This window comes from Jaculus jaculus, chromosome 6, assembly GCF_020740685.1.
Source record: "Jaculus jaculus isolate mJacJac1 chromosome 6, mJacJac1.mat.Y.cur, whole genome shotgun sequence".
Classification (NCBI taxonomy): Eukaryota; Metazoa; Chordata; class Mammalia; order Rodentia; family Dipodidae; genus Jaculus; species Jaculus jaculus.
In genome coordinates this window covers 141,538,005-141,546,604 of record NC_059107.1, presented here as the reverse complement: position 1 = coordinate 141,546,604, position 8,600 = coordinate 141,538,005, and positions in this window count along the sequence as shown.

Below are 8,600 nucleotides of genomic sequence, written 5' to 3'. Positions count from 1 at the left end.
CCCCTTCCCCAGCCCCATCATCTTCTGCCTGCCTTTGAGTCTCTGCCAAACTTTCCCACTTGGTTGGTCTTATTTACTTCCCCGCTGGCCACGGTGTTTTCTCTTACTATTAATGTTTATACTGACAATCTAACTTAGAGAGCTCTTTCTGTCTGAAATTGTTCATACTAGCGATTGGAAGCACTGTGCATACATCAGTTGATCAATTGAATTTCTTTTTGTGTATGTGTGTGTGGTGTACATGTGCATGTACGTGCATGCTTATTTGTGTGTGTACATGTGTGTGTGGAGACCAGAGGTCAAAGTTGGATGTCTTCCTGAGTCACTTTTCACCTTATTTATTTATTTTTAGGACAGGGTTCTAAAGTGAACGTAAGACTTACCAATTCAACTGATTAGCTAATGGGAGTGTCCCAGGGATTCTCCTGACTTTACGTCCCCAGTGCTGGGATGACCAGTGTGTACCGCACCCAGCATTTTGTGTGAGTGTTGGGGACACTACCACACCAAGCACTTTTTTTTTTCTGAGGTAGGGTCTCACTCTACCCAGCCTGAACTGGAATTCACTATGGAGTCTCAGGGTGGCCTTGAACTCACAGTGGTCCTCCTTCCTCTGCCTCCCGAGTGCTGGGATTAAAGGCGTGTACCACTACACCCAGCATCACACCCAGCATTTTATGTGAGTGTTGGGGATCTGAAATTGGGGTCCTCGTGCCTGCATGGCAAGTACTTTACCAACCAAGCCATCTTCCTTACCCTGACCAATTCTATTTCTATACCTCTTGCTATTTATATTCCAATTTTCTATCACAGTGACCTGTCCACCAGTTGTCACAAATGTCTGCCTTGGATATGCCTTCATCTCTGTTGCTGGAGAGAGGAATTTTAGACATTTGACAAGCACTTTTGGGAAAATGAAATACTTTAGTCCTGAACATCTCAGAGCTCCCCCACTGCTCAGAACTTTTTGTGTGGCTGCACTCTCTGTCACATGACTTACCAGAGTGTGCTCCTCTGGTCCTGTTAGAAACTGGTGGTGGTGGAGGACAGCCTGGTTGCTGTTCATTCTTAGATTTGCATGTCCTAATAATTCACGCATCTCCAATTACCATGAGGTGAAAAGTGAGACTGATGTAAATCTGAGTAGGTAACATTTCAGCTAGAAAGTGTGGATTAATCCTAAATTGCCTTATGCATCCAGGCACCCATTTCTCACTCTTGAATTGTGTAGAGATGGTTCTGAAATTGTGACTCCTTCATGAACATTTTCTGTGGTTCAGAAATTGTGGTAGGAACTGTTGCAGTCAGGTTCACATTGCTGGCAGAAATCACTTGACCAAGAGCAGCTTGTGGGAAAAAAAAAAAGGGTTTGTTTTCGCTTACAGGTTCGAGGGGAAGCTCCATCATCGCAGGGGAAAATGCTGGCATAAGCAGAGGGTGGACATCACCCCTTGCCAACATCAGGTGGACAACAGCAATAGGACAGTGTGCCAAACCTATAGGAAAACTAGCTATAACACCCATAAACCCACCTCCAAAATGCACCACCTCCAGGATTCCCAAATTTCCATCAGCTGGGAACCTGGCATTCAGAACACCTAAGTTTATGGGAACACCTGAATCAAACCACCATATTCTGCCCTCGGCTCCCATAACTGATAACTATCCATGATGTAAAATGCAATGCATTTAGTCCAACTTTAAAAGTGTCCATATATATATATTTTATCAATCCTAATGATGTTCAAACATTCCCATAATCCAAGGTCTTTTAATTGAGCCATATACCAAAAAATCTCCCCCCAAACCCATAATGGCACAGAATACACATTCACACTGCAAAAGATGGCAATGGGTAGAGCAAAGAAATATTCAACCAGTACAAAATTTAAAACAGGCAAACATCAAACTCTGTAGTTCCAAGTCCAACAACTCTAGTCAGTGACAAATCTCCAAGTACAATAATTCTAACCAGCAATAAGTCTCTGGACTTCTAATTCCACCCCTCCAGCTAGGCTACTCACAGTCCTGGAAAACTTCATCCGGGGCCGGCAGCTTTCCTTAGCAGCCATCTCATGGTCCTGACATCTCCACTGGGTCTCTGCTGCAATCCATGGTTCATCCTCATGGCTCCATCAGATCTCCATGCAGGCATCCAGCAAACTCGCTTAACATTGCCCATGGCCATTTCCAAAACACAACACTGCATTGAAAACTCAATGACCCTCTCTTTCCTGCATTTCTCATATTCCATAATACCAGATAGGGTGCCAATTTGTTAATCCAGGGGGAAACAAAGCAGACTTCAAAGAACAGAACACTCTTTGAGCACTCAAACCTCTTCAAAAGCATCTATATTCTTCCTGTTGCCCCAATGCAGGTCAGCTGGTCCAATCTCAAAGGTTGTAATCTCTCATATAATTGCAGCTGAATGGGCAGAAGTTTCAGCCCAGAGGTTTAACTTCTGTGCCATATATCCCCACATACACCAGTCCATTTCCACACAATGCAACCCTGTACAAGTTCTCAGGACATGGGCATAACAGCAAGTCTCTCACACAAAGTGCTTTTAGCCCAACTCAAGCAAACTCTATCTCACCCTCATAAGCCAAACCTCACAGTCCATAGTTCATACTGCATTCAGGTCTTTCAACTCTGACCAGAATAGTCCATCAAGCTGTACTTATAGCACTGCAAGGCGTCTCTTAGGCCAAGGTTTCAAATCCTTCTACATTCCTCTTGAAAATCATCCCCAAAAGGCCAAAGACCACACAGTCAGGTATCTAGCAGCAATTGACACCACTCCTCAGTACCAACATTACTGTTGCAGTCAGGTTCACATTGCTGGAAGGAATCACCCAACCAAGAGCAGCTTGTGGGGGAAAATGGGTTTATTTTGGCTATAGACTCACGGGGAAGCTCTATAATGGCAGGGAAAATGATGGCATGAGCAGAGGGTGGATATCTTTTCAACATCAGGTGGACAATAGCAATAGGAGAGTGTGCCAAACGCTGGCAAGGGGAAACTGGCTGTAACACCCATAAGTCTGCCCCCAACAATACACTGCCTTTAGGAGGCTTTAATTCCCAAATCTCTATCAGCTGGGAACCTAGCATTCAGAACACCTGAGTTTATGGGGGACACCTGAATCAAACCAGCACAGGAACCAAGGAAAGAAAGGCACATGAGACTCTAGCCCCTGTGAAGAGGCAGGCACTGCACATAAAGCAGGAGACAGCACAAGGTCTACATTGTGAGTGTGGAATCAGTTCCTCCTCTCGGTGGCCCAGGAACAATTGGTTTTATCTAGTTCTAGCACTTATCACAGTGTGGTGCAGTGTGACTGAAGGCATATTTCTGAACTGTGGTCTCTCATCCTGCTGTGTGGCCGGTATTTCAGCTGGTGCCTGACTCAGTAGTTAGGTTAACGGTATTATTGACAAGAAGCACTAGAGAAAGTTCCTCATTGTAAGGTTCTGTGTTTTCTTTTTTCTTTCTCTCTTTTTTTTCCCTTTCGGTTTTTCGAGGTAGGGTTTCACTCCAGTCCAGGCTGACCTGGAATTCACTATGCAGTCTCAGAGTGGTCTCGAACTCCTACCTCTGCCTCCCGAGTGCTGGGATTAAAGGTGTATGCTGGGATTAAAGCCATGCCTGGTTTTTTTGTTTTCTTCTATAAAATGAGGAGAAGAATATTTATAGCCATCCACTCTCTCCAGTCACATAGATTACTCTGCCATTTATTAACAACTTGTATGCCCCTCATAGATCATTTCCATATCATTGGCACATATTAAATACTCAGTGAATATCATTTGCTATAATTATGAATTACTTCAATACTCCAGAGTTGAAAGGAAGAAAGGATTGTGGGATCACATCCTGAAAGTTGGGTGTTCTGGGGTGGGAGCCAGGGGACTCCATTGCAGTGTTTGTAAAGTTAAGGAGTGACCAAGCCATACAAACCACTCTCAGGCAAAGATGAAAGCTTTTATTTGGGAAAAGCATAAGCTGCCACGACTGACTCACAGGAGAGGAGCACAGCCAACCTGAGTTTTCAGGCAGTGGGCTTTATAGGGATTTTTCAGTCGGAAGAAGGTGAAGAAGGAAAATAAACCTCATTTGTTAAGTTGAATAGAAAAGTCCCTGTAGGGGAGATAATTACATTAACCATTTAAAACAGCGAGGGTGTGACTTATGAGATAAGGGAGCAGGGATCCATAACCTGGGGCATTGTTAGGCAGGAAGGGCATAATGATCAGGTGGTTTCTTCAAGAATGTGGACAATCCACTTTCCTATGCCTCTGTCACCATTCTGCTGACCATGGTGACTCTATCTTGGGATCCTGTCCTAAAGTACCAGTGTTATGTGGTACAGGAGTGAGTGACAACATTACACAGCACTTCTGAAGATCTCATGGCAAAGTAAAATGTGGAGTTAATGATGAGGGCATGAAGTACACCAATCCCTGGTGAGTACTGGGGAACTTCTATGCCTAGAATTTTGGCAACCATGTCTCTAGACACATGGTGGAATATGATTTCGTTTTAAAAAATATTTTTATTTTTACTTATTTATTTATTATGAAAGGAAGAGAGAGAGAAAGAAAGAGAGAGAGAGAGAGAGAGAGAGAGAGAGAGAGAGAGAGAATGGGTACACCAGGGCCTCTAGCCACTGCAAAGAAACTTCAGATGCCTGCACCACTATGTGCATTTGGCTTACGTGGGTCCTGGGGAATCAAACCTGGGTCCTTAGGCTTTACAGGCAAGTGCCTTACCTGCTAAGCTATCTCTCCAGCCCTGATTTCTTTTCTTTTCTTTTTTTTTTTATGAGTGCTTCAGTAAAAGATCTTGGCTGTGGGAGAGGTGAACGAGTGTAGGATTACCTTTTCCATGCTGGGACAAAATGGCTCACCAGAAGTAGCTTACGGAAGGGGAGGGTGTGTTTCCTGATTATAGTTTCAAGGAGAAGCTTCATCCTGGTGGGGAAAGCATGGTAGAAACAGACAGCCAGGAGTCACATCAGCAGGGAGGAAGTAGAAAAAGTGAGCTCAACTGAGTGCAATAGGCAGATGCTGGACTTTAATACCCCAAGGCCTGTCCCAGGGACACATCTCCAAAACACTCCAACAAGGCTTTACCTCCTGAAATCTCCACCAGCTGGACATGAAGTATGAGGCTTAATCACAAACACGTGAGGCAATGGGGGACAGTTTACATACAAATTAGCACAGTAAGGGGAGAGTTGGTTTCTAAGAAGAAGAACTTTCAAGAATACTCTTTATAGTAGAGAGCCCGGGAGGGATCTCCCACTTCTCATTTCTCAAGGTCCCTCGGTGAGTGTGGCTAAATCCCTGCTGAGAGACCCAAGTGGATGAGATAACAAATGTGACCATATCAACCAGATATGTCTTGAGCACTGGGCATGTTCTGATATTATTTCCCCATTTTATTCTCCTAGTCATAGAAATAGTAACATTTGGAAATTGTACAGGATACCAGAGGAGTTAGCCATCATAAAATGGCACTTTTAAAGTATTTCATGTTTTACTCTGTGCTAGAGATTATCCTCCAAAATCCACTTTCCTTTTCTTCAATAGTTGTAGGATCTTTTATCTTATACAGTGGCTTGGAATAGCAATTATGTTTCTCAGCCTCCTGTGAGGAAAGTGTAAGTGAGATGTGGCCACGGACAGGGGCTAGAAGAGGAAGCAGAATGAGCAACACACAGGGGTTTCCATAAGGACAGATGATGGCTCTTTCTTTTCCCTTCTCTGCCACCTGGAATGTTGATGTGGTGACTGGAAGTGCATGGAGCAGTGATTGGACCCAAAAGCCCAGGCTTTAGTTCAGGACAGAGAAAACCAAGTCTCCAATGGCTATGAAGCTATCATGCCAGTGCTGGGCTCCCGATTCTTTCTCAAGCAGCTATTGTTAGAGCTTTAGTTATTCACTGAAAAAAACTCAGTCTAAACAATTATTTAACTATTAACACAGTCACTGGAAGACATGGCTTTATTTTCTATAGCTTTTATTTTTATTTTTTTGCATGTGTCTATATGTGTGGTGTGCATAGGTATGTGTATTGGTATGTGTGGGGTGCATGCGTGTGTATGGCTGCATGGATGTGTAGGTGTGTGTACACATGTATGTGGAGAACAGAGGATGATATCATGGGTCTAACTCAATTGCTCTCTACTTTATTCTTTGAGACAGGGTCTCTGGATGAACCTAGAACTCACCTTCAGTCAATGAGTCCCAAGGATTCCCTATCTTTGCCTCCCCAGTGATAGAATTACAGGCAGACACCAAGATGTCTTGCATTTAAAAAAAAAAAAAAACTTTTACAAGTTTTATTAAGTTAGAACAAATTACAGTAACAATTTAATTATGTCTTATTATGAAAATACTTTAACATTATGATATTGTAGACTTATATATTTTTTCTTTTTTGGTTTTTCAAGGTAGGGACTTGGTTTAGTTTAGACTGACCTGGAATTCACTATGTAGTCTCAGGGTGGCCAAGAAAGTCACAGTGATCCTTCTACCTGGGATTAAAGGCATTGCATTTTATGTGGGAACTGGGTATCCAAGCTCAGGACCTCATGCTTGTACAACAAGCACTCCACACACTGAATTATCTCCTTTGGCTCCAAGACATGGCTTTAAAGGGAACATTTTAAGAGACAAAGCCAAGACCCAAAAGGAATGCGAATCCTGAAGAGCTTATTTAAAAGAATACCAGCCCAAGATAGGACAGGAAAACTAACATGCCTATTGTGCCCCAATAAGAGGGCTGGCCCAGTCAAAGCATTGATTCCACATTCTCCCCAGCGAAGAAAGCACTATCCACAAACATAGATTTCAGCATTCTGCACTGATTTGGCCACGACTGTTTGGAATTGATAACAATCTGAACAGTAATAACGATAGCGCAATGGTAGTTTGCACTGAGTTTTGGGATAGCCTGTGGTAGTGCATTTGATGTTTGCACTAACACACATCTTACAAATCAGAACTATGCCTACAGCATAGTCTTATTACTTTGCATTAGCAATTTCTTGCTGATTATAGTTCAGTAATTATTAACATTTGAAGAGTCAAAAACAATCGCTATAAAAGTTGTCCTCTTCACTCTCAGAATAATACCTTCCTTCCTGTCCATCTGCTGTCCACGGTGCAGTTGCTGGCTCACCCTCTGGGGAATGGGTTCATTTTAGTTGGAGTGTAGTATCAGGTACCAGAAGGAGGTCTGCTGGAATCATCCTGTTATGTGGGCTTCCTTTCCTGGGGGTCCTTTGTTTCTTAATGAGGAGAGCCATTAGAAGTTATGCAGGAAGGTGATGGGGCCTCTCTGGTTTCTTCTTCTGTGAAGGCTTCCCTCGCACCCCAGCAGGAAATGATTTTGGATGCTTCAACAGCTGTACTTGGAAATATCCCTCTTGTCCTTTAACTCTGTTCCTCTATTTTTTTTCCCCCAAAGATACGCATTCATGACTATCTCTTTCTTCATTATAGCCGTTTGTTGCAGTTACTTTTCTTTGCTGGGACAAACACTCGACCAGAAGCAGCTTAAGGGAGGAAAGGGTTTCTTTCTGGCTCACAGACTCCAGGGGAAGACCCATCAATGGCAGAAGAAGCTGGCTCACTTCCATAGGTCTGTAGCACTGAGACACCAGCTAAAAGATCTGCCTCCAGTGACACCTCCTCCAGCAGGCAGCTGGAGACTCAAGTTGCAAGCTTAATTGAAAATGCCTCAGTTGGCCGGGCTTGGTGGTGCACATGCCTTTAATCCCACAATTTGGCAGGCAGAGGTAGATGGATGGCCATGAGTTTGAGGACAGCCTGGGACTACAGAGTGAGCTCTAGGTCAGCCTGGACTAGAGTGAGTCCCCCTACCTTGAAAACGTGAAAAAACAAAAATCAAAACAAAAAACCAAAAAAAATCCCACCATAAAACAAACAACCTCAGGCTGTGGGAGCCATACATTCACATTCAAACCATCACACCATTTCTGTGTCTTGCATGTAGCAACTACCTAATAAATGCTTGCAATTTTTTTTTTTTTTTTTTTTTTTTTACCCAGTGGCTGGGTTGGCAGAGAAAAGGTGTTGGGCAGAGTGGACTTTGCTGTGGTCCTTTCTTCAGCATAGATTGATACTCATTTTAAACTTTGAATAGTTGACTTGTCACAGATGTGACTGGCAAATGACTCGGTTGATAATGCTTGACCAATAAATTCTAGTCATAAACAAAAACAACAACAACAACAACAATAGGGCTGGAGAGGTGGCTTAGCAGTTAAGGTGCTTCCCTGCAAAGCCAAAGGACTCAAGGTGGCACACGCATCTGGAATTCATTTGCAGCAGCTGGAAGCCCTGGTGCACCCATTCTCTCTCTCTCTGCCTCTTTCTCTCTCAAAATAAATAAATAAATAAAAAACCCCAACACACCAACAAAGCAGATTGAATTAATTAAACTTTTGAGATTGTGACAAATTAGCGTTACTGTTTTGTGCAGTGCCTCTCTTGTTTATCATTTATTTTACTTTTTAAATCATGCCCTCATTCTCATTCACTATAAGTAGTGAGTTAGGCTACT